Here is a 26,759-nt window from a genome sequence, read left to right on the forward strand (position 1 = left end):
CATTCAACAAACATTAAATTAAGTACCTATAGTATGCCAGCAGACTTGATTGACTGGTAATCACATCCATCATTTCCCTTCCTTGACAGACTGATTTGACTCTCTTCCTTCCCGTATGACTGGGCCAAAGCAACAAAAACCACACTACCTCTGTGCAGCACATCTGTCCCTAGAGACCATGGCAGGAACTGAAAGTAAAGCTGGGCAGAATCAGTGAGTTTTAGGCATGCTGCCATATTGTTTTCAAGTCTACTTTCTAATTTTCTTTTAAACTTTAACTCATCTTATGTCCTTATAAAATCATTCCTTGGCAACTCACTTGGAAATTTGTTCCTTGTCAATGAAGTGAGAAATGGAGGACAAGAGGAGATGGCTAGGGAAGTCGTATTGGATACATTGCAATATCCATTTTGTTTTGGAGGCACACCCTCTAAAAGGCAACTGTTGGAGACACCATGATTTTTACTATTTTCAAAGCCAACCAGAGCTCTCACTGAGTTTTTCTCAGTGGCTTCTAAGTCTCTTAATAAATGGGCCATGTTGTTATCAATAGCTATATCACCACTTCCCAAACCAATTCCCATACCCAACCCAGAAAGCAACTTAGCATATTGTTATTTTCTCTAAGAATTTGATTGTAATCTAGTCCTAACATATTGTCTCAAAATAATTTGTCTCCCTTCCCTTAAGAATTTTTTAGCTGATGAAAAATTGTACTTTTTGGCATCCCAAACTGCCCTGCTCAAGCAGTGATTGTGTCTGCACCACCTAGGGAATTAATCCCAGCGTGGTGTGTGACAAGGTGCACACTATCCACAGACCGCCGGGGAGTTGCATTTCTTTAGGAAGATAAGGTACTATAGGCTCCATTTCATTTGCCCTCTGTGGAACTAAGGCCTCCCCTCATTTCTAGTGTTTCAATCCTGTGAGCCTGAATTTCATTTCTTTCCTATTTTCACAGGAAATTAGAATCACTGCATTAATCACAGCTCTTTGAAATCACAGTTTTTAGTTTTCTTCCTTCTCATATATACCAGAAAAAGTTGTCCAAATGAGATGTAAGCTAATACAGACCTGGAGCTCTTCTCCTTGCAGAATTGCTATTTAGTTTGTCCCAAAGACTTTTTCCTAACCACTTGCACTGAAAGATACAGAATGAAAACTTGTTTTTAAAGTAAACTTAAAGTAATACTTACAAAACTTCTATTGAATGTAAATATTGCTTTAAGGGTTATGAACTCATTGAAATTGCATTTGAAGCTTTATAATAATGATTTGTGCCAATAATTCTAGTATATTGTGATGTTAATTCAGTTTATTTCCATTCTGCTGAAGGTGTTAAGAGGAGGTAACTGATAACACTGTACCACCAAACACAAGACTGGATAAAATTATCCATCATCTGTCTATATTCACATACATATACATAGAACATACTATGTGAGTACAGTATATGTGTGTGTATATATGTGTATATATATGTATTTTTTTCTTGCTGTAATTTCCAAGAGAAATTATTCACATGAGGTATTTTATAGCACTGGTTGACATCAAACTTTCATTTTCATTCACCGATCATTTTTTCATAGCCCTTTACTTGTGGTGTGTTTCAATAACTAAAGTTCAGACATTGGATTATCCAAGATTATTTCCATAGACCCACCTACTTCTCTACATGCATTTACTCGCCCTGTACTCTCTTCTAGTTCTTTGTCTTTGAGTAACATTCCCACATTTCTATCTTCTTTCTGAACCCTTTCTGTGAACTTCAGACTCAACTACTAATGGAGCATCTCCATTTGAATATCAACAAACACTTCAAAAATAACATGTACAATGTGAAACTCCTGATCTTCCCTTCAAATTCTGCTCTAACTGCAGTCTATCTCATCCTTTCAGCTGCTCTGGCCAGAAATCTTGGAGTTCTGTTTTGTTTTTCTAATTTCTCTTTTTCATACCCCACATAGAATCTATCAATTAACCTGTTGGCTCTACATTTTAAATAAATTTAGAATCTAACCACTACTAATCCCTTCCTCCCTTGCCACCCAGGCTAAGCCACCATCATCTTTTGCCTGGATTGTTGCAGTGTATTCCTGACTAGCTAGCCCATTTCTGCTTTTGCCCCTATGCCTCTAACAAAGCACATGAGGAACAATCAGCTCATAGGTGCTCAATAAAGAGCTCTTTTGAACAAATGTAATGCAATGTCCTTAGGATATGGTTCCTTTTCTATCATTTGTAAAGCATTTATTGCATACCGAGTAAAATATGATTTCAAAGGAAACTTAGAACTTGATTCCAAGTAACTATCTCAGAAATCTTTAAAAAAAGAAGATACAGACATAAGATAAAAATAAAACTCAAGGGAGACAACTCTAAGTGGAGCTAAGGTAAACAGCCTTCACAGGTTCTACCATGACTCCACATAAGAAGTGTACTATTCATAGCAGAAATGCAATTTTCATGACCCTGCTCATTAAGACCTTCCCTCACCACTGTATTTAAAACTGTAATAACGTGATCTCAGCCTTCACTAGCTTTTCTTATCACCTTTATCTTCTTTTATGTCACTTCATAATACCATCAACATGTATTTAGTTATTTACTTTTATATTTTGTATTGTGGTTTTCTTCTGTTAGACTATAATGACATGACGTAGGGTTTTTGTTTTTTTGTTTTGACATTGTGTTCACATTGCATCCCCAGGTCTAGAACAGTGCCTCACATATAGTAAGTTGTATTGTTCAGGTCCCAGAAGAAAATAGAATTCTACTCAAATAGTGAGATTTTTTTTTTTTTTTAAGGTAGAAAGTACATAGGGAGATGTGTAAAAAATCAATAAGGGATTTGGGGCACAAAATTAGCAACCATAGGAAGTCCTTATAATCCTGACACCCTAAGAAGCAGGGAGGCTAAAGAGGTACTAGAGCTCAGTGACAGCTAAAAGCCATGGTGGGGGGTTGCCTGCCAGAAATTGTAGTCCTGTATGGAAAGGAAATGGCCCTAGTTACACAGCCTGAAGCATCAAGGGAGCAGAGGATATATGCCCTGATCTCTGTTGTCTCCTGCCTTTGAATCTCCTGCTGGCACTGTCCATTGGCCAAACCCATTGGAAGTTTGAGATCAATGGAACCCAGCAATTCAGGCCAGGGACCAGCCTCTCAGGGCACAGAACCAGGCAGAGAAGGATGGAGATGGATCTGAGGGACAATCAGAGAACAACCAATATGCATTTAATAAATAGTCATGGAATAAATGGAAGGTTTAAAGTATGGTTTCAAAGGAAACGTAGAAATTGAATCCAAATGACTGTTTGTCTCAGAAACTTAAGAATGCTAAGAGTATAAAATCACAATAAAACTCAGAAGAGGTAATTCTGAGAAGGGTAAGGTAAGGAGGTCTAACAGAAGTCACAGAGGAAAGGTTATTTACACAACAGACCCTTTGGTTAAATTAAATGTTCACACAGATGGTTAGATATACATGTCCAAAATTTCATAGTTCTGTGTAAGTTCTGTAACTTACTGTAACTCCTCCATTTAACTAGGTGGCTTTCATGGATTGTATCATTAATTCAACTTCCTGCCCTGGTGCAGCGCTGTGTTGCTCACCTAGCATGCAGATAAGGCCTAAGAGCTTCACTGCGACCACCCATTAGATAACAGGGCCAATCTGTAAATGTCATGCAGTTCCTGTTTTTCCTGGTTGTAGACTCCATTTTTGGTGAGCTCTGCTTAATGTCAAGAGATCTAGGAACAGATGTGATATCAGGAAGCCAGAAGAACAGACATCTCAGCCATCAGCCCCTACATACAACAAGGAGAAACGGTAAAACTCAACTTTCATATCTGAGGTTTGAGGAAGGGATTCTTTTAAGTAGCAATACCACCTGGAACTAGAATTTATTATTTCTGTAAATAGTAAGTCAACACAGGTAAGAGATGAAAACCTCAAAGCAGCTACTGAGCTTTTCTGCTTTGAGATTCCAGAAGCTCAAAGAACTTCCCTTGGCAGAACTACACTTTATACGCTGTCTGCAGATTTACTTCTGCTTCAGGAAGAAAGCCAGGAGCAAAGCCAGCATGTGGAGAGCCCAGAAGTTGGAGAGTCAGGGTTATGCCTGTGTGGATATCTTACCTCTTAAGTAGTTGGGTTTGGAAAGAAAGAAATAGAAAAAGTTGGAAAACAATAAAGGGAGAAATATAGTTGCCCGTTTTTATGGTTATGTAGATGAAAAGAACATTCTACTGTTCCTCCATTTGCTCTCATCAAATGCCCATGAAATAGGGCACTCAGGAAAATAAAGAGAGAGAGAGACAAAACAGCATGTCTCACGCCATGTCAAGGTGCAGGCCCATCAATTCAGCAGCCTACAGAGCTCTCCTTCCTGCAAAGAGCCTGCCACCGAAACAACATTATTGTTGGCTTTGACTCAGGAAACTCTCAAGGCATTTTTCCCCTGTAACTATGAGGTGCTGACCTCACTGCTGGAATGGGAAGATAAGAAAAATGTTTTAATCCGTATGTTAATTATTGAAATTAGAACTGCAAACAAATATTTTGGGAAACTTCAAGTTGCTTCCAAACGTGGCACTTTCCATTTTAAGCCCAAAGTGTAATTGTGTATTCAAAGGCTCAGATCTTCCCTAAGATTCATGCATTATGTATGCCGTACTTCCCTGGGACACGGAGGATGTCACGCTCCGCATCCTGCTGAAATGGGGAAATAATTTCAGACAGAGTTTGACTTGAAAAAGTATCAAAACTTAAAAAAAGAAAAGAAAAGAAAAAAACTTGGAACTCACTTTTTCAGATTCAGGAACTTTACTAATACAGAGGTCTTTTTTGAGTAAAAAAAAAATATGAAATTAAGATGAATGTTCAAATAGCACATTAACAACTACAGAAGTACACTCTTTTGTGTAAGGAAAAAGTATTTCTGAAAGAGATTATTATTGACCAAATTTCAGCACACTTCTTCTGTAAAGGGCTAGATACTAAATCTTTTAGGCGGTGTGGTGACATTATCCCTATTTTAAGTACCCAACTCGGTCCTTGCAGTGCACCAACAGCTATACGTAAATAAATGGGCAGAACTGTATTCCAATTAACCTGTATTTACAAGGACAGGAGGTCAAAAGGATCTCATCTGCAGGCTGCAGTTTGACAACCCCTGATGTAGAATATACTTTTACAGATTAATTAATATTTTTGTGAGGCAAGTTCAATATTTGAAAGCATTACTGCCTACATTTGTAAGTTGATTACTCCCCTTATAGATTCCCAGTCCTCTTTCATCAGCTGGACAAGTACAGATTTCCCCACATCAACATCAATTAAGGAGGGAGACATTTACATTGCCAACATCAAAGTGCTCCTGGGAATAGATCAAGCATCCTGTCTGTATTAGGTTTAACATTTCCATCATCAGGTTTCATAGAATCTTAGTAGTTTTCAAAGCCAGGCTCACAAACATTTTCTCTAACTTCTGCCTCAAAATCATATATTAATTTCAGCCATTGGTACCCAAGGCAGTTCCACTGCTATGCTTTCTGCTGCTTCAGGGACGGCCAGGCTAAGGGAATTTGAACATCTGTAGCAACTCCACTTGGAGTTCCATTTGGAGATCCCCGTCAAGCCAAATGAAAGGAGCAGAATGTGATAATATCCATTTAGATTCACTGCCTAATTCTCATTTAGTTGTTCTGATTTCTTTTAGTCTCTGGGCACATCTGCCAGTGCTTATTTTTACGGCTGATTTACGGTAAAGGTTTGATTAAGATACTTCCATATTTTGCAATGCTTACAATAGATAGCCCAGGGCAAAGGGCAGAGTTTAAACTCCACCAGTTCAAGGTCAAACTAAAATATTTTTGCCCATCCATCCAAGCCAGTGAGATTGGTCAACTCACAGACAGCCTCCCACTTCATCTTCAGTGCTCCTGGGAAATCCAAGGAAACAGACTGCTTTCAAAACAAGCTCTATTTTTTTTTTGTCATGCCACAGTACAGGTGTTTCAACGGTATCAATACAGTCTGTCATCATAAACTGGAAAATTCTGAATAATTACAATTTTTCTATGTTCAGAAGTAAGCGAAATTTTTCATTTAGGGGCATCAGTTGCTGCTCATAAAAATGCACTTATCTAATTGCCTTCACTCATATCACTTAATGTGCTGTACTCTGATGACATTTCTAATACGATCTTGAAAACAGGTAAATTCTCCTGTGTGCAGAGTGGAAATTTAGATAAATGCAATTAATTAAAATGAGTATGAGGAGAATTTGACCAATATATACTTGATTTGAAACAGCTTAACACTAAAATCACTGATCAGCCAGCATTATTTTGCAAACTGTAGCTGGGAAAACCAAATGGCATATGGTGAAAGAACTTTTCCACTAGCCATAGGTGGATGGGGCGTCAGCAGAATAGAAGAATGTGCTGAACGCTATGGTTGTCTCCCCAGGAGCCTTTCCTTCTCTTATTTAAGGAAATGTATAAATTTGTGGGTAGTATCTGTTCTGTATAACCCAATCAAGGAAATCCCATCTCTTTGCTATGGCAGTTGGTTGAGATAATCTGTTCTATGCCAATCAGCACATAGCATTCCCTTGATACTTTGCACACATAATCTGGGCCAGTGAGACAGGAAGAAAAGTCCTAGCAGCTATGTGAAAAAGAGGTCACTCACACATCAGGAAAGCCATGCCATGCCTTGAAGACGTCATTAAATAGTTAAACCAATCATAAAGCTAGGCCATCTGGTCATATAATCTAAATAACCCCTTAATAAGTATAATGTATGTTTTTAAATTATAAAGTACTTTAAATGTACAGGAAATTAAATACTGAGACAGATACTCCAGTATCTCATTTATATTAGAAATATCAACACTTTTCCGTATTGATATCAAATCCTTTTTTTTTCTCTTTTAAAGAAGCTGTTTAAAATGTTGTGGAATGTCTTCCACATTTTTGTACTTCAGTACTTGGAAATAGAAATAGCACTAACATGGAAGCATTATTGATAAATTAATTCTGTGTACAAAAGGTAGGATATCTCTACTCTTTAGCAAGTTCAGGTTAAAAGCCTAAGACAAATGTGGTAAGTACAACAGGTTTGCTAATGAACATGATCAAAGTGATATGAATCAGCATGGAATGTGAACCAATTTGAGATTCTTATATCACACTAGGATCACAGGAATAAAAAATGTACAACAGAAACAACAAAATATTTCCTTTTATCATTCCTGACTAAAGATATGCCAATACTTTGATAAAGAGGCCACAGGTAATGTGTTATCACCACATCATGTGGCACACTTGAATGAGTTTTCTTCATGTCCTCATTGTGCTCTGTGTATGGGATTCCAGCATGAGGGCTTATACTAAAGAGAGGTAATTAAATTAGAAGGAGCCAAAAGACCTTGGAAACCATCATCCTGCAGCCCAGATGAAGCTGTCCAGGCAGGCAGCTGGGCCTTCTTATAAAGGTCCTTTTTCTCTTTGCATGGTCCCATTACATCTGCCACTACAGATCTGCGAGTGCTGTGCCAACAACTCTAATGACACAAGACACACCTAACTTCAAGTCAAACTGGACTATTAGCTCAATTACAACTGGTCTCCATTGTTTCCAGGATTTCTGGAGCCTAATGAAGGTAGACTAATGCTGTCCTACATCCCACCCCACTTAGTTTCATTGGAAAAATCCACTTTCCCTCACTTTGCGTACAAATATGTGCAAATATATGCAAATAATCTTCTTGCAAAAGGATATACATATTTGAAAATACACACGTAAATATTCATAGAGTCCACTGTCCTCAAAATCCCAGAGGCCAGTAGCATAAAATCATGTTGGGAAACCATATTAGAGCTCATCTCTAAGCAAAATAACTTACTGATACTGAATTCAAAGTATCATTTAAAATGAAAAACTATATGCTGATAGTTTTCTTTTCATTCTGTATTTCATCATGTGCCCCATTTATTTCAATGTTGTCAAACTAAATGTTGAAAATGTTGACATTCTTTTTAAAATATATGCCAGTGTTTGATTATGTTTTATAATATATCTTCTCTTTTCTTTTTTTTTAATTTATTTATTTGAGAGAGAGAGTGAGAGAGCACATCCAGGTGGAGAGACAGAGGGAGAGGGAGAAGCAGGCTCCCCACTGAGCAGAGAACCCCACATGGGGCTGGATCCCAGGATCCTGGGAGCATGACCTGAGCCAAAGGCAGACGCTAAATCAACTGAGCCACTCAGGTGCCCCATCTTCTCTTTTCTACGCCTTTGTAGGTACTCATTACTTGTTGAGTGCATGGATGGATGAATAAATTAATAAATGTCAAATGCTCATTTTAAACGTTTGTCTTCACTCTTTGAGCAACCTTCTTGGCTATGAGAAATAAAAATAGTACTCACATTTAACAGACATAGAAAGGTTATCAAATCATAGGTTTTAAATCTATGTTTCTTAGGGCAAACCAGTATTTAACCAAATGGTATCTAACTCAAGAGTTGGAGAAATTTAATAGTGGAGACAAAAAAAGAAGCTATGGAGGGTCTACTGAATACTGGAAGAGTTATTCACCAAGGGTTTAACTCAGAAAAGGACAAGGACTTGCAAAGACAAACAGTCAATATATGTCAGTATGATTGATGCAGAAAGGTCAGAATTTTAAAGACCGGACTCATGTTGCCAACAGAGAAAGAAATTAGGAGCTATTAGTGTACCTGGGCAGACACAAGAAAGTGCCAGTCAGATCCAGACATCTATAGAACATGAACACAGTAAGTTCAGTGTTTCTCAAATGTTGATGTGCATAGGAATAACCTGGGAATCTTGTTCACAATGGAAATTCTGACTCACTATGTCTGGGAGAGATTCTACATCTCCAACTAGCTTCCAGATGATGCCCATGCTGTTGGTTCACGGACATACATTCCTTAGCAAAAAAACTCAGGATCCTCACAAAAAATAAAGAAGATCCAGGTAACAACTGTGCCTCACCAATATATATGCTGTGTCTATAACTTGCTTATGTGCATACACGCACATATGCGCACACAGCATTCATTCCATAGTTTAGTTCTGAGTCCTTTTGTTGCCATTTTGAAAACCTGAGCCCAATAACCAAGATTGTTTAAAGAAAATATATGTGGTATTTGATCTTTATCATGAGGTCTGATTGGTTGACCAGATAAGCATCCTTTTTATGTCAACCCCATTTATGATAAAAAGGAAATGCATTGGATGAGAGTCTTAGGAAAGCTACAAATTCTCCGAGCATCAGTTACATCATCTATAATTTGGGCCATTTACCTTGCTTCTCTGACTGCCTGCTCCTCTAAGTCTAGCTGAGTAACTGGAAGAGTTGATTAATCCTTATGAACCTCAGTTTCACTATTTTTAAATTATGGACAAAATATAACATGTAAAGATCAAAAAGGTGAATATATTTAAAGTGCTTAGTACAGTCTTTGCTACATCATGAATGCTCATTAAATGACAGTGTTATAAAAACTAGTAAAATAATCCAATACTATTATCCATTCTCTAAAGGACTATCCAGGTTTCCTATTATGGCTATGGTTCTAAAATTAGTCTTTTGGCTGTGGGTGTGCCTGCGGATAACTATAAAGCTTTCCATTTCATTATGTATTCCCTTCTGTCACCTTGTTTAATTCTATTCATTGTATCTTCTTACTAAGAAGCTTAGTATTCAAGCCTAAAAATGTCCTTGTAAAATATCATTCTTTATTATGCCAATAACTCAGAAATGTAGGTCAAGTAAATATAAGTGGTGTGTGAAATGAAGCCTTCAGAGTTAATAGTGCTACTGACCAAATAGTCAAACATTGTTAGTGTGATTATAACAGCCTGGAGGAACCATCCTACCTTCAGAACAACGCTTTCTTCTCTTTTGCAACAAATACTCTGGGAGTTGGGGGACAGTAATTTTTACTTTCAGAAGAGCCCATCTCTTGCCATATCTACTTTCATTTGGTGTAATACAGTTGTGTTTCTTCAAGTTATTATTTATAAGATTAGCCTGTGATAGAACACTACAAGTAATTAGAGTGTTTGCTACACATTGTGGGCTTCCGGAGCCTGTAAGAAACACCATGAATCTGCTTTACAAACTTACAAATAGATGGAATCAATACACAGTGAAACCTCAAAAAGTCATTCCATACTAGGTTAGAATTTGTGATTTATCGGACATGGGACAGACTGAATTTGTTGTTGTTGTTGTTATTTGTGGAAGGAAAAATGTTTAGCAGTATAACAAGGTCATTTACCTTTTTAAAGGAATGTATTATCATTAAGGTATTTTATTTTGTTTTTTTAAAGATTTTATTTATTTATTTGAGAGAAAGAGAGCACAAAGGGAGAGGGAGAGGGAGAAGCAGACTCCCTGCTGAGCAGAGAGCCTGATGTGGGACTCGATCCCAGGCCCCTGAGATCATGACCTGAGCCAAAGACAGATGCTTTACCGAATGAGCCCAGGTGCCCTATAATTAAGGTATTTTAAATGGTCTAAGGGGATACAGTGTCCTACACACCAACATTGCTTTCAGTTCATTAAAGCAGACTCATCAGATATTTTTTGACAATATATTTTTTAAAGATTTTATTCATTTATTTGAGAGAGAGAGAGAGCAGGAACACAAGCAGGGGCAGAGGGAGAGGGAGAAGCCAGCCTTCTGCCGAGCAGGGAGCCCGATGCGGGGCTCGACCCCAGGACCCTGGGATCATGACCTGGGCCGAAGGCAGACGCCTAACGACTGAACCACCCAGGTGCCCCATTGACAATATTTTTAATGTACATTCTTGAATACTATGAAATCAATGTTTAGAAAGCATACAGAATGTCTTTACTGAGAACTTGCTAAGGTAGGGTGGATAGCTGAATACTGCTGAGTAAACTGTTAAATTAGGTTGAGTAACTTACTTTGTGGAAGAACTTGAGCTTTCACTTACATAGACTGAATTTCCTTCCCATTAAAATTGCCTTGCTTAATACTAAGGTATCTGAAATTCAAGTACTGCATTATTGAACTAGTCAATTTATTCAAATATGTACACTTTACTACTTCAATACAACTAAGAGATTTTTAAGTGCAAATATAAATATTTCATTTGCAGCTTAGAGCTATAATTTATCCTGTTTGGGTAACCAGTTGCTGCAACAGTGCAAAGGATGCTCACAAGATTTACGTCATTGCATTTCAAGTGACTAAACACTATCCTAGAAAATAATACTCGATTATATCATCATTTAGAGTTATAAGTGCAAATTACTGTTATACTTCAATCTGGATCTGTTTATAACATTTATATACATATATATACAAAATGATATTTTTTTAAGATTATTTATTTATTTGAGAGAGAGAGAGAGAGCATGAGAAGAGGCGAGGAGCAGAAGGAGAAGCAGGCTTCCCACTGAGCAGGGAGCCCGATGCGGGGCTGGATCCTAGGACCCCGGGATCATGACCTGAGCCAAAGGCAGACGCTTAACCAACTGAGCCACCCAGGTGCCCCACACAATGATAATTTAAAAAATAGTAGCAAAATATTAAAAATAGTTTTATCTTGATTTTATAAATCTAATATTAACAACAACAACAACAAAACACCTCCGCCAGGGTTTCATGAGTGCACTACTCTGTAGCTGTTCTCAAACTTGAGTTTGTATCAGATTCAAATGGAGGGAGAGCTTGTTAAAAGAGTCTCTGATTCAGTAAGTCTGGGTAGAAACTAAGAACTTGCATTTCTAACAAGTACTGCAGCTGATGCTAGTCATGGCAACTATATTAGAGTCCCTGCTCTAGAATATCTCATTTTTATTAAGTATACACAGTAGCAAGATGTTCTATTTTGACTTTTATTTTTCTCCATTAGAGCAAACATTCACAGAATATGTTACCATATTTTTATCATCACATTCTTTAAATCAATCATTAGAATTGAGTATTTAAAAAATATATAAATACCTGGGTCTCACATCTTTAGAGCTGAGGTGAGGCCAGTGATTCCACATCAGTGGTTCTCAAACTTTGTTGCCTATTATAATCCACTGGGGAGCTTTTAAAAATCCTGGGACCCAGGCTGTACCCCACACCACTTAAATCAGGAAGTCTGGGGGTGGGACTCAGGCTTCACTAGATGTCCAGGTGATTCCAGTGTGCTTCCAAAGTTGAGACCAATCTGCATGCTTGAGAACTGCTGTGTTAGGAGTCTGTATCCCAAAGAGTACTCTATTGCTTCCTTCCTATGAGATTACAATCATCATGAAAATCAATCTCTCTCTGTCTTCCTTTCTCTCTGTCGAGACTACATCTTGATCACATATTTGTATTTATTCTTTACATTTAAATCTCTAGTTTTTGCGTATTTATAAATGTTTTAGTGGAAACACATATTTCATTGTTTTTTTAAAAAATAAGATGTACAGTTTTATTAGCTTATTTTAATGCCTCTCAATCCCTCACTTAATGCCAAGAGGAAATATATTTTAATAGGAAAAAAACCCAACAGACTTTTTAGTCAGTTTTGAGACCTTAGACCAAAGCTATCCAATAAAATTTTGAGTTGATGGAAAGATTCTATAACTCTTCTGTTTAATACAGTAGCCACTAGCCACATTAGGTGACTTTTGGGCACATAAAATGAAATTTAGTGCACCTTAAGAATGGAACTTTAAATTTTGTTTAACTTTTATTAATTTAATTTAGATAGCCACATGTGGCTAGTGGCCACCCTATTAGACAGTAGAGCATTAAACAATAAACTTAATTTAGCACAAAACTGGCCTGCAACAAGTAGTAGTGATTATTTTCTAAATTTCTAAAATATATATATATATATATATGTTGGATTCTTAAAGATTTATATATATATATAAATATCTAACATATATATATATATATATATATATATATATATATATATATATTTAATTTTTTGGATTCTTTAAAATTTACTAAGTTCTAGGCTCTGTGCTAAGAAATGACATACATTATTACCTTTGATTCTTTTGACAAGTAGTTGGTTAAAGTTTTCTGTAGAGCCGGAGAGTAAGTATTTTAAGCTTTTAGGCCATCTGATCTCTAATGCACATTCTCAACTCTGCTGCTGTAGGGAAAGCATACACAGACAATTCATATATAAATGGGGGTGGCTGTGAACCAATAAAACTTTATTTATAAAATAGGCTGCAGGAAAGATTTGGCCTATGGAACATAATTTGCAGACCCTGTTCATGACAATCCTATAAATTTATAGAGGAAGCAATAATAGCAGAAAGTGAATGCATAGCAAGTGCCTTATTTCTACCAAGAACAAATGCTTCAACATTCACTTCCCTACTTCAGAGTATCATTGCACTGGAACCAGAAGAGGTAACTTCTTGACGAGTTATCCATAATAAGGAACTCTTTCCTCTCCTTTTTTTCCTGATCATCAGTTCAAAGACAAATGTCTTTTTACTGTTATTAGGTTCACTATTATAATGTGCTTGTAAGCTGAGACTTTATGGTGCAATTCTTGGTTCCAACTTCTGGACAGAAAGAGTTATTACACAGCAGTTGAACACTTTTATGACTGTATGTATACTATTAAATACAGCTATAAGAAGCTGATCTGCTCTATATGTTTATTATTTTGCCTAACAATAATTAAATGACTATTATATTCAAGGGACAATGCTGGGTCCTATTGTGGAAGACTAGAGAATACAGCATGATTCTTTCCAGGGAACTTAGAGTCCAAGTAGGGAAATGCAATGTACATAAATCACTGTAATACAAATTGACTTAAGAGAGGTAGAGGCTAAATATTTAGCAGTCCAGAGAAGCTAGAGATCACTTTTCACTAGAATTCAAATCAATTCAACTAATGTTCATCTATTAAATGTCTACTTTTCCTGAAATCTTGCTAGGCTACTAGCAGAATACAAAAAAAGAAACAAGTTAGGTTTCCTGTTTCTTGAGTTTAAGATATTAGAAAAGCACGAATACATTCTCCAAACAACTGAAAGAAATTCCAAGGGGCTAGTTTCAAAAGTATTCTATAAGCCATAAAACATAGCTAGTCATGGAAATCAAGAGTAAAGAAGACCACTGCAAAATCTAATTAGGCTCTGAAGATTCACATCCTATGGAAGGACCGAAGCATAGGGCTGAAGTTTGTGTTTACACAAGAAAAAATGCCAAAGTGTATTATCATGTAATATTCTACTTGACAAAAAAAAAAAAAAAAATAGAATAATGTGGTATAACTATCACCCAGCAATCAATAGGGTCAAAGACCTTCAAGTTTTAACATTTTATAATCTAAAACAAACTGCTGTCATAATGTGTACAGTCAACATATAGATTTTAGAACTCTTATGGTAGAACCGTATGAGACATAGGGTGAAGACTTTTGTGGTAACTGTGAAGAGATGAGGGATGGTTAAGTCTTCAGAAAGTAATTATCACTGGGACAAAAACCAGTTTGGTATATATATGCTCTAAAGCTCATAGGATCCAATACAAGCAGAAACAAACCATTAACAGGAATGGAACAGTAACAAAAATGAGAATCCCTTGATACACACAATAATTTTTCATTTGCATTTAAAAAATGGTCTTCAGTATATTTTTGTTATTTCAGTGTATTAACAATATACTTACTCCTTGCTTCTCCTCCTTCCCTCATTTTTAGCCTTCATACCATTCCTTTTAAATGCACCATATTGCCATTTTGAGGGAATAGTTGGCCACTCTATTAGACATTTTTCATCATTTAAGTTAATTCTAAATATACTACCATTAATCCAAAATGCATATTTAAAAGTATCATGGTGAGAAAAAGCACAATATTTCACACATGTAAGTCAAATGGAAAGTAAAAACTATTTTCCTAGCATCTAAATAGGTCAGTAAAAGGTAGTGTCTTTACCTGAATATAGTATTCTCAATTATAGTAATACTTTCTTTAACTGCTTCTTCTTTCATTGTAAACACGTTATCCATCTGTTACATGGATGCCTGAGGCAAATTGTGCCTTCCTGAAAAAGACCCTATTTTCAGAGGTGAAATTTTAGGCTCTCTCATATTCTACAGATTGCCTAAAACGTGAAACATTAAAATGCCACAACATCAGGTGGCAAGAATTATGGGAAAAAAGATTCATTTTATCTCTATTTCAGTTGGAGTTTATTTATTTAATTTTAATTTAAAGTGCCTGTTTTCCCTCCTTTCAAAGTTGTGCACTGCATAACAACGCTTTGAGGGACCCAGAAAAAACATTATACAAACCCATTAGCACACACATTAAGCCAACAGAACGAGATTACTTTATTGTTTCATTTAAAGACTATCATTCTAGAGCTAATGGATTGGTACATTTTCACAGGGCAGAGGTGCAATGTCAAATAGTATAATATTCAATAAGATGCCTTTCAGAGGGAGGATGCACACAATCTATAACTAGCTTCCCTAACGCACAGTCATTAAGACATGCTTACTATTATTATTATAGTTATTGTTACTAACTATAATGCCCATAGAAACTATCACAAACATTGCAATAAAAAATTTCTTCAACATGTGACACCCCCACCTCCCACAAAGGCATCTTTTCTAAAGGAGGGATACGTATTATATTCAGAGAGCAACCCTGATGTTGCCAGGTTTGAAGGTTGGCAAAATCCACCAAGTGAATTAAATACATTTAATAAGCAACATTAATCCATATGGTGGAGGGATCAGTAATGAATAATTGACAAACTAAATGCAGGCTTACAAAATATTAAATGTTTTAAATGATGCAGTTTAGATGCACTCTTAGTGAAAAAATTGCATATTATTCTTAGCTTTTAATGCTATGTAAGAAGAAAAATAAACATGTTATGCATTATACTAATTTGTTAATGCCACCTATTTTGAGCACAGATTAGATTCTTCTACCATAAAACAGAAAATTAAGCCTGGACTCAAAGATATTATTTAAATAAATTTCTTGGGCGCCTGGGTGGCTCAGTCTGTTAAGCCTCTGCCTTCTGCTCAGATCATGATCTCAGGGTCTTGGGGGCAAAAAGCTTCCTGCTCAGCGGGGAGTCTGCTTCTCCCTCTCCCTCTGCCCCCCCCCCCCCCCCCCCCGCTTTTGCTCCCTCTCTCGCTTGGTCTCGCTCTATCTCAAATAAATAAATAAAATATTTAAAAAATAAAAATAAATTTAAAAATTTCTTGCAAGAGCAGTATTAAAAGTAGTTCAATAAAGTAGTTGTGAATCTCTTAAAAAGAAAGTTGCAACTTAGCATTAGGGCAAATATTTCTTTAATTCAGATGAAAACTGGTAAGCTTGAAATTGGTAAAAGAAGGTTGGTAAAGATGATTAAACAAAAGAGATACTGTGCTTTTATATACTGTTGTGGAATTAAAAAAAAAAAATCTCCTGAATGTATAGAATACACATACCTAGTTTTAAATTTGAAGTCAATCCAAAAATATTCACTAAATAAGTTACAGCTGCAAACTGAAAGAACATATCACTGGTATAGATAGCTAAAAATTTTGGAAATTATTTGCCCCCAGGAAGAAAACATTCTTCCTGACTCAAATCACAGTTTTCAGCAAACATGGCTGGACATTTTGACCCCTTTTTATCAGCTATAAATTAAAATGTCCACGTATGGTCAGCAAATCTACAGAGGATATACAGAGATTGAGCAATTCCTCCCTGACATGTCTTTTTATTTAGATGTTAGCTTGAAGTAAAGGGTAAGCCCTATCTCTGATTTCCTCATGGTAACAGTAAGACTGGATTCAAGATATGGATGCCTTTATATCTAGTACGCAAATAAATTTGCCATTAAATAAATAAATGAATTCTTACTGCTAGCATGACTAAATAAATCTACAGCATGTTCATGTCTGTGATTCATGTAAAAAGTAGCACTATTATAAATCTTCTTTCTGACTTTATAACTTGCAATTTGGGTTCATATTTACAATCAATAATATCTTTTTCTGTGATATCTTATTTTGTAGGGCATCATCTGCCACATGAACCTCTTGTTCAAATATACTATTACTGGTCCCAAACTTCAATTCAGTGTACATCAGAACCACCTGACACACTGCAAAAAATAGAGCCATGGGCCATACACCCCTAGAGATTCTGATTCAATACATCTGACATAGCACCCAGAGTCTGCATTTCTAACAAGTTCACAGATCCTGCTGTTTCTGCTGTTCCAATCTGAGCAACAGAACTAGAGGATGTCTATCTGGAGGTTGACTGTCTAGTTCCTTAAAGATATAGAGTATATTCACTTGGAGCACTGTCAGGGGCTCCCTAAATAAATTTCATTTACATAATAGAGCCTGTATTTAATTTTAGGCTATTTCAAATAAATTTTCCAAATCTGATAAAATTCTTATTACTGTCATAGGATAACAAAACAATAGACAACACTAATAAACTAAAAACTCTTTTCCATAAAGTGTTTAATGACTTGGTCAATATCCAGTATTGAGAAATTTTTTAAAAGAAGTATGGTTGCTTAACCATTACTGATGGATGGGTAAATATACTCAAAAGCTGTACACCAAGAATTATAATTCAGCTATATGTAGAAAAGTAGAATTTAAAAGACTGACTTCTTGTGTCAGCTCCAACATGGAAAAAGCTTGAAAATCATCATTCCCAAGCTCACAACAAGAAAAAAACTTGAGCAAACTGAAATTCAATGACCTTTCTTAGATCCACTTCAGAATTGAGCCTACAGGGCAAACCACCACTGCCAAATCTGGAGAGACAGAGAATACCTGAAGCCTGCTTACCTGAAGGAGAAGCTCCTGAAACCAGTAACTGATAGAAATATTTAAATGGAAATTTGATAAATTACTGGAGGTTGAGTGTAGACCAGTTAGAGAATTAGAATCTTGTGGGCTGAGTTTTAGAAGGGAGTCCCTACATTCTCATGAGTTTTACCTCCAAGAATCCCATCAGGTTCCCAAGAATGAAGACTGGAGAAAAACCTACTCCTGTGTTGGGCAGATGGAGGTGAAAAGTAACTATTTTAAGTTAGTCCTGAGGTATTGTCCATAAAAAAGTCCTGTCATTCAAATTACTATATCTGAGCCTTATCTGGCTTGAAAAAGCCACAATAAAACAAGTCCAGGTCAAAATATATAACAAAGTGATACAACTCAACACCCAAAAGGTGAATAATCCAATTAAAAAATGGACGGAAGACATGAACAGTCTTTTCTCCAAAGAAGACATACAGATGGCCAACAGACACGTGAAAAGATACTCAACATCACTAATCATCAGGGAAATGTGAATCAAAACTACAATGAGATGTCACCTCACACTTATTACAATGGCTAAAATAAAAAAACACAAGAAACCACAAGTGTTAGCAAGGATGTGGAGAAAAAGGAACCCTCTTGCACTGTTGGTGGGAAAGCAAACTGGTCCAGCCACCATAGAAAAGAGTATGGAGTCTCCTCAAAAAGTAAAAAATAGAACTACCCTATGATCCAGTAATTGCACTACTGGATATTTGCCCCCAAAATATAAAAATACCAATTCAAAATGATGTTTACAATGTTTATTGTATTGGCTACAATAGCCAAATTATGGAAGCATCCAATGTATTCACTGATGGAAGAATGAATAAAGAAGCGTTTATACACACACACACACACACACACACACAATGGAAAATTATTCAGCCATTAAAAAGAAAGAAATTTTGCCACTTGCAACAACCTGGATAGAACTAGAGTATAATGCTAAGTGAAATAAGTCAGAGAAAGACAAATACCATATGGTTTTACTCATATGTGGAATTTAAGAAACAAAATAAATGAGCAAAGAAAATAAAGGGGAGAGACAAACCAGGAAATAGATTCTTAATTATAGAGAACAAACTGATGTTTGCAGGGGAAGGGAGTTGGATGGGAGGATGGGTTAAATGTGTGATGGGGATTAAAGAATACACTTATGATGAGCATGAGTAATGTATAGAATTGTTGAATTCTTGTATTTGAATTATTGTATACCTGCAACTGATATAACACTGTATGTTAACTATACTAGAATTGATATAAAAAACTTAATTAAAGAAAAAAAAATATATAAAACAACTCTAGGACATTCCAGCTTTCTGGCTCCATCTAATAGAAAGAAAAACAAAAAGGCTAATAAATTCTTTTGAAGGTCACAGCCCAGGAACTCAGGCCAATTAAAGAAAAGATTTAATCATAAGAATGTTTCTCTTTTTCCACATCATACCACTACATCAATAGGGCCTCAGGGATAGCAAGACTACAACTGAGAGAGATGCACATTCTATTCAAGAAGGACTTCTTAGGGAAACACAAAGATACACAAGGAAGAAAAAAAGGAAACCATAGGAACTGAAGTCCAAAGCCTACAGCTATGATAACTATTAATGACAGCCCAGCTTCCAGTCAAATGAATATAAAACCTCACACTAAATGCCTAATTACCTCGGTTCCTAAAACCGGAAGCATTATGTCCAGCTTTCAACAAAAAAAAATCACAAAGCATTTTACAAGACAGGAGGAAAAACAGTCTGAGGAGACAAAGTGTCAGGTCCAGGTTCATATATGACACATATTTTGGAATTATCAGATAGAGAATTTAAGTAATTATGATTAATATGTTAAGAGGCATAAATGAAAAAGTAAACAGCATGCAAGAACAGATGTATAATATAAGCAGAGAAATGAAAACTCTAAGAATAAAAATATGATATAAATAAAGAATAATAACAAAAAAAGGAATACTTTTATCACAAATTTAAAGATGTCTCAGTAGAAACTTCCTCAGTACAAATACAAAAAGAAAAAAAATGAAAAAAGAATATCCAAGAACTATGAAACAATTATAAAAGACGTAATATTATACATATGTTTATATGTAATTACATATTTATATAATTTGAACAGCAGGAGAAGAAAAAGAGAAAGAAGAAGAAAACAATTAAAATTAATAGCTAGGCATTTTCCAAAATTAATGAAAGACACTCAAATATAGATCCAGGAAGCTCAGAAACCAGTAAGCAGGAAACTTAGATGAAAAGAAAATGTTCACACCTAGGACACCATATTCAAACAGCAGACAATCAAAGACAAAAAGAAGATATTAAAAAAAGCCAGTTGAAAGAAAAACACCTTGCTTGTAGAGGAACAGATAAGAATTACACTGGACTTGTTATCATAAACTACACAAGAAAGAAGAGGGTGAAGTAAAATTTCTAAAGTGCTGAAAAAAACCCACCAACATAGGATTCTCTAACAGGAAAATTATCCTTCAAAAAGTATAGAGAAACAAACAAAAACTAAGGGAAATTTTGCCAGTAGATATTCCATGTAAGAAATGTTACAACTGCTTCAGAAGGAAGGAAAATGATATAGGTCAGAAACTCAGATCTACATAACGAAAAGAAGAGTGCTAGAGAAAATAAATAAAATATTTTGTTTTTCTTATTCTTAATTACTCTATCAGTTAATAATTTGTTCAAAGCAATAATATTAACAATCTATTCGGTCATTTTGGCATAAGGATAACTGAAATGAATGGCAGAAGTGTTTTAAGAGATGGGAGGCAGAATGTGGGAAAATTCTGTTGTAAGGTATTTATACTCTTGTGAAATGGTATAGTATTACTTGAAAGTGAATTTGGGGTAGTTGTAAATATATATGTATGTTGCACCAAGAAATTTTAAAAGGAAGTAGAACTGATATGAAAGAAAAGATATCATATGAGATCATATGGAATATTCAATTAAAATCAGAGAAGACAGAAAAATGGTGGAAGACATAAAATTGAACCGTTTTTCTTGTATCATTTCAAGCGGAGGAGGTCTCTCTGAAGCATATGAAGAAAGCTCAGGACAGGAAGGGGGTGATTGACACACACCCCCAGAAAGGTGCAAACCGAATCTGTCTCTGCACGTACCACGATGACATCCAAGGACAACAAACGGGGAGGGGGCGGCCGGGAGGCGCGGAATGGGGAGGAAGGGAGTTAAAATAGCCATTCACTCAATAAATCTAGTTCCGGAGGCGGGGGGGGGGGGGGGGGGGAGAACAAAGACAATGAATAAAAAACACAAAAATGGTAGATATTAATCCAACTACATAAATAAACTATATCAACAGTCACTTTGAATGCAAATGGTCTAAGTATACAAAAGATAAAGGCTGTCAGTGGATTTAAAAAAAGACCCAACTATATAGCCTACAATTAAGACACTTTAAATATAAGAACACAAATAGATTAAAAGTAAAGAGGAGAAAGATATATCATGCTTACACTAGTCAAATGAAAGCTGAAGAAGCTATATTAATTTCAGACAAAGCAGACTTCAGCACAAGGAAAATTATCAAGGATAAAAAAGGCACTACATGATGATAAAGAGGTCAATCCTTCAAGAAGAAACAACAATTCTTAATGTTTATGTGACTAAAAATAGAGCATTGAAATACATAGGCAAAAACTGATAGAATTTCAAGGAAAAATAGAAAATCCACCATTATACTTGGAGATTTAACACTCCTCTATCAGTAATTGACAGATCCAACAGGCAGCAAATCAGTAAATATAAAGAACAGCACCATCAATCAACAAGATTTGACTAATATTTAGATGATAATCCAACCTAAAACAGCAGAATACACATTATTCTGAAGCTTACATGGAATATTCACCAAGAGAGACCACATTTTGGGCCATAAAACACAACTTACTAAACTTAAAGGAATAGAAATCATGCAATGTCTGTTTTCAGGCCACAGTACAATTAATCAATAATAGAAATCAGTAACAGAAAGATAGCTGATGAATACCAAAATATTTGAAGATTAAGTCATATACTTCTAAATAACACATAGGTCAAAGAACAAGAAGTCTTAAGAGAAAAAAAAATAAAATAAACAAAAAATAAATTCATCGCAATTTGTGAGATATAGCAAAAGTTGTGTTTTGAAGGAAATTTATAGCATTGAATGCATATATTAAAAAGGTCAAAAAAAAAAACACTAAATTTAATAATCTAAGCTTCCACCTTGAAAAACTGGAAGAAAGAGCAAAGCAATGCCCTAAAACAGGTAGGAAAAAAAGAAATAATAACTATTAGAAATCAGTGAAATTGGGCACCTGGGTGGCTCAGTCAGTTAAGTGGCTGCCTTTGGCTCCGGTTGTGATCCCAGGGTCCTGGGATGGAGCCCCACTTTGGGATCTCTGCTTTTTGGGGAGTCTGCCTCTCCCTCTCCATCTGCTTCTCCCCCAGCTCATGCTCTCTCCCTCTCTCAAATAAATAAAATCTTAAAAAAAAAAAAAGAAATCAGTGAAATTGAAAACATGAAATTAATAGAGAAAATCAACAAAACCAAAATTTGGTTCTTTGAAAACATCAATAAAATTGATTAACCTCTAGCCAGACTACTAAGAAAAAGAGAAGACACAAATTATTATTATCAGAAATAAAGGGGCTTGTAACTATTGATCCCCTAGACATTAAAGTGATACTAAAAGAATATGATGAAAAACTCTGTGGCCACAAATTTGATAATTTAGATGAAATGGACCAATTTCCTGAAAAAACAAATGACCAAAACTCCCACAAAAAGATATAGATCAGTTAAACAGGCCTATATCAATTAACAAAATTGAATAAATAATAAACCTTCCAAAAAACAAAGCACCATGCTTTTTTCCACTTGTGAAATTTACCAAACATTTGAGGAAGAATTGGTACCAATTCTCTATAATTTCTTCTGGAAAACAGAAATAGAGGGAACACAGCCTAACTCATTCTATGAGATCTGCATTACCCTGATACCAAACTAGACAAAGACATTATAAGAATGGAAAACTGCAGATTAACCTCTATTATAAACTTAGATGTAAAAATTATTAAAGTATTAGCAAATTGGATCCAACAATGTATAAAGAATTATACCCCATGATCAAACAAGATTTATTCCAGGTATGCAAAGCTGGTTTAATATTCAAAATCAATGAATATAATCTGTTGCATTAATAGGCTATATAAAGGGGCGCCTGGGTGGCTCAGTCGTTAAGCGTCTGCCTTCGGCTCAGGTCATGATCCCAGGGTCCTGGGATCGAGCCCCGCATCGGGCTCCCTGCACGGCGGGAAGCCTGCTTCTCCCTCTCCCACTCCCCCTGCTTGTGTTCCCTCTCTCGCTGTGTCTCTCTCTGTCAAATAAATAAAATCTTTAAAAAAAAAAAAAAAAATAGGCTATATAAAAAAAAAAAAACACATGATCAAGATACAGAAAAGCATTTGAAAAAATCCAACACCTATTCATAAAAACTCTTAGCAAATTGGAAATAGACAGGAACTTCTGTAACTTGATAAAGAACATCTACAAAACCTCTACAGTTAGGATCATTCTGGTGGTGAGAAAGGATGGTGAGCTTAATGGGGATCTTTTCCAGTAAGCTCAGGAATAAGGCAAGTATATATCCTTTCATTGTTCCTATTCAATTGATGAATACTGGGAGTCCTCGCTAAAGCAATGAGACAAGAACAGGAAGTAAAAGAAAGGTATACATATTGGGAGGGAAGAAAAAAAACTGTCTTTATTTGCAGATGGCATGATTGTATACATACAAAATCCCAAGGCATTGATGAAACCAATCCAAACAAAACAGAACAACAACAAAACTAGAACTAATTAGCAATTGTAGTAAGGTTACAGGATACAAGGTTCATAGACAAAAGTCATTTGCTTTCCTTTATACCAGTAATATGCAATTGGAATTTTAAATTAAAAACATAATACCATTTACATTACCAATAATAACAACAAAGAAATACATAAGCATAAAACTAACAATATATACATGGGATTTATAAGAGGATGACTACAATCTCTGATAAAAGAAATCAAAGAATATCTGCATAAAGGGAAATATATTCCATGTTCAATACTGTTAAGATGTCAGTTCTTCCCATTTGATCTACAGACATAACACAATCTCAATTAAAATCCCAGCAACATATTTTGTAGATATCATCAAACTGATTTTAAAGATTATATGAAAGGAAAAAGACCCAGAATTACAAACAGGACACTGAAGAAGAACAAAGTTGAAGGAATGCCACTACTGAATCCAAGATTTATTATAAAACCTAGGTCATCAGAACAGCAAGGTATTGGTGAAAGAATAGACACATAGATAAATGAAACACAATAAGGAGTCCAGGAACAAGACAGGGATGTCCACTCTTACCACTGTTATTTAACATACTACTGGAAGTCCTTGTCATGGCAATTAGAAAACAAAAAGAAATAAAAGGCATACAAACCATCAAGGAATAAGTAAAACTCTCACTGTTTGCAGATGACATGATACTCTGTATAGAAAACCTGAAAAACTCCACCAAAAAACTACTAGAACTGATAAATGAATTCAGTAAAATCTCAGGATACAAAATCAATGTACAGAAATCTGTTCTATTTCTATACACCAATAATGAAGGAGCAGAAAGAAAAATTAAGGAATCAATCCCATTTACAATTGCACCAAAATGATAAGATACCTAGGAATAAACCTAACCAAGGAGGTGAAAGATCTCTACTTTGAAAATTATAAATTACACAAGAAATTGAAGATGCTGGAAAGAAATGGAAAGACATCACATGCTCATGAATTGGAACAACAAATATTGCTAACATGTCTATATTACTCAAAGCAATCTATACATTTAATGCAATCCCTAACAAAATCCAACAGTATTTTTCATAGAACTAGAGCAATCCTAAAATTTGTATGAACCACAAAAGACCCTGAATAGCTAAAGCGACCTTGAAAAAGAAAAGCAAACCTGGAGGTATCACAATTCCAGACTTCATATTATATTAAAAAGCTGCAGTGATCAAAACAGTACGGTACTGGGACAAAAATAGACACACAGATCAACAGAATAGAATAGAAAACCCAGAAATGAACCTACAACTACGTGGTCAGCTAATCTTTGACAAAGCAGGAAAGAGTATTCAATGGAAAAAAGACAGTCTCCTCAACAAATGGTGTTGGGAAAACTGGACAGCAAAATAATGAGACTGGACCACTTACACAATAATGAACTCAAAAGGGGTTAAAGACCTAGATGTGAGATCTGAAGCCACAAAAATCCTAGAGGAGAACACAGGCAGTAACTTCTTTGACACTGGCCATAGCAACTTCTTTCTGGATATGTCTCTGGAGGCAAGAGAAACAAAAGCAAAAATAAACTATCGGGACTTCATCAAAATAAAATGCTTTGCACAGCAAAGGAAACAATCAACAAAACTAAAAGGCAACCTACAAAATGGGAGAAAATATTTGCAAATGACATATGTAATGAAGGGTTAGTATCCAAAATACATAAAGAATTTATAAAACTCAACACCCCAAAAATGAATAATCTAATTATAAATGGGCAGAAGACATGAATAGACATTTCTCCAAAGAAGACACAGAAGGCCAAAGGACATATGAAAATATGCTCAATATCACTCATAATCAGGGAAATACAAGTTAAAACTATGATGAGATATCACCTCACACCTCTCAGAATGGCTAAAATCAACAATACAAGAAACAACAGGTGCTCACAAGGATGTGGAGAAAGGAGAACCCTCTTGCACTGTTGGTGGGAATGCAAACTGGTGCAGCCACTGTGGAAAACAGTATGGAGGTTCCTCAAAGTTAAAAATAGAACTACCCTATGATCCAGCAATTGCACTACTAGTATTTACTCAAAGAATACAAAAATACTAATTCAAAGGGATACATGTACCCTGATGTTTATAGGAGCATTGTCTACAATAGACAAATTATGGAAACAGCCCAAGTGTCCATTGACTGATGAATGGATAAGGAAGATGTGGTATAGCTCTATGATGGAATATTACTCAGCCATTAAAAAGAATGAAATCTTGCCATTTGCAATGACATGGATGAAGCTAGAGAGTATTATGCTAAGTGAAGTAAGTCAGAGAAAGACAAATATCATATGATTTCACTCATTTGGTAATTTAAGAAACAAAACAAATGAGCAAAGGGAAAAAAAATAAGGAGAGAGAGAGAGAAACCAAAAAATGCAATCTTAAATATAGAGAACAAACTGATGGTTATTAGAGGAGAGATGAGTGGGGGTGGGGGATGGATAAAATGGGTGATGGGGATTAAGGAGGGCACTTGCTGTGGTGAGTACCCAGTGAGGTATGGAAGTGTTGAATCACTTATATTGTACACCTGAAACTAGTATTACACTGCATGTTAACTAAGTGGAAGTTAAATAAAAACTTAAAAAATACATAAAGGATAAAAAAGTAAACATGAGATTTTTAAGGTGATGAAACTATTTTGTATGATACTGTAATGGTGGATATATGATATACATTTGTCAACACCCACAAAACTGTAGAACGCACATTGAGCCTTAATGTAAACTATGAACTTCAGTTAATAGCCAGGTATCAATTTCGGTTCATTAATTATAACAAAATATTATGCTGAAACAATATGTTAATAATAGGGGAAACTATGTTTACATACATGTAGAGGGAGGGATATATGGGAATTCTCTGTACTATCTGCTCAATTGTTTTATAAATCCAAAACTTCTAGAAAGTAAAGCCTATTGATTTTTAAAGTTTCTATTAAGTATGTCAACTTAAAATTTAAAAT

General features: G+C 35.5%; 1 protein-coding gene across 2 annotated transcripts in view; it reads right to left on the minus strand.

Annotated features, from left to right (window-relative positions):
* The window catches only part of ZNF385D (zinc finger protein 385D), an 886,773-nt gene that overhangs the window by 396,487 nt on the left and 463,527 nt on the right, over positions 1 to 26,759 (minus strand). The window lies entirely within an intron of this gene.

This window comes from Phoca vitulina, unplaced genomic scaffold, assembly GCF_004348235.1.
Source record: "Phoca vitulina isolate PV1807 unplaced genomic scaffold, GSC_HSeal_1.0 scaffold10, whole genome shotgun sequence".
Taxonomy (NCBI): Eukaryota; Metazoa; Chordata; class Mammalia; order Carnivora; family Phocidae; genus Phoca; species Phoca vitulina.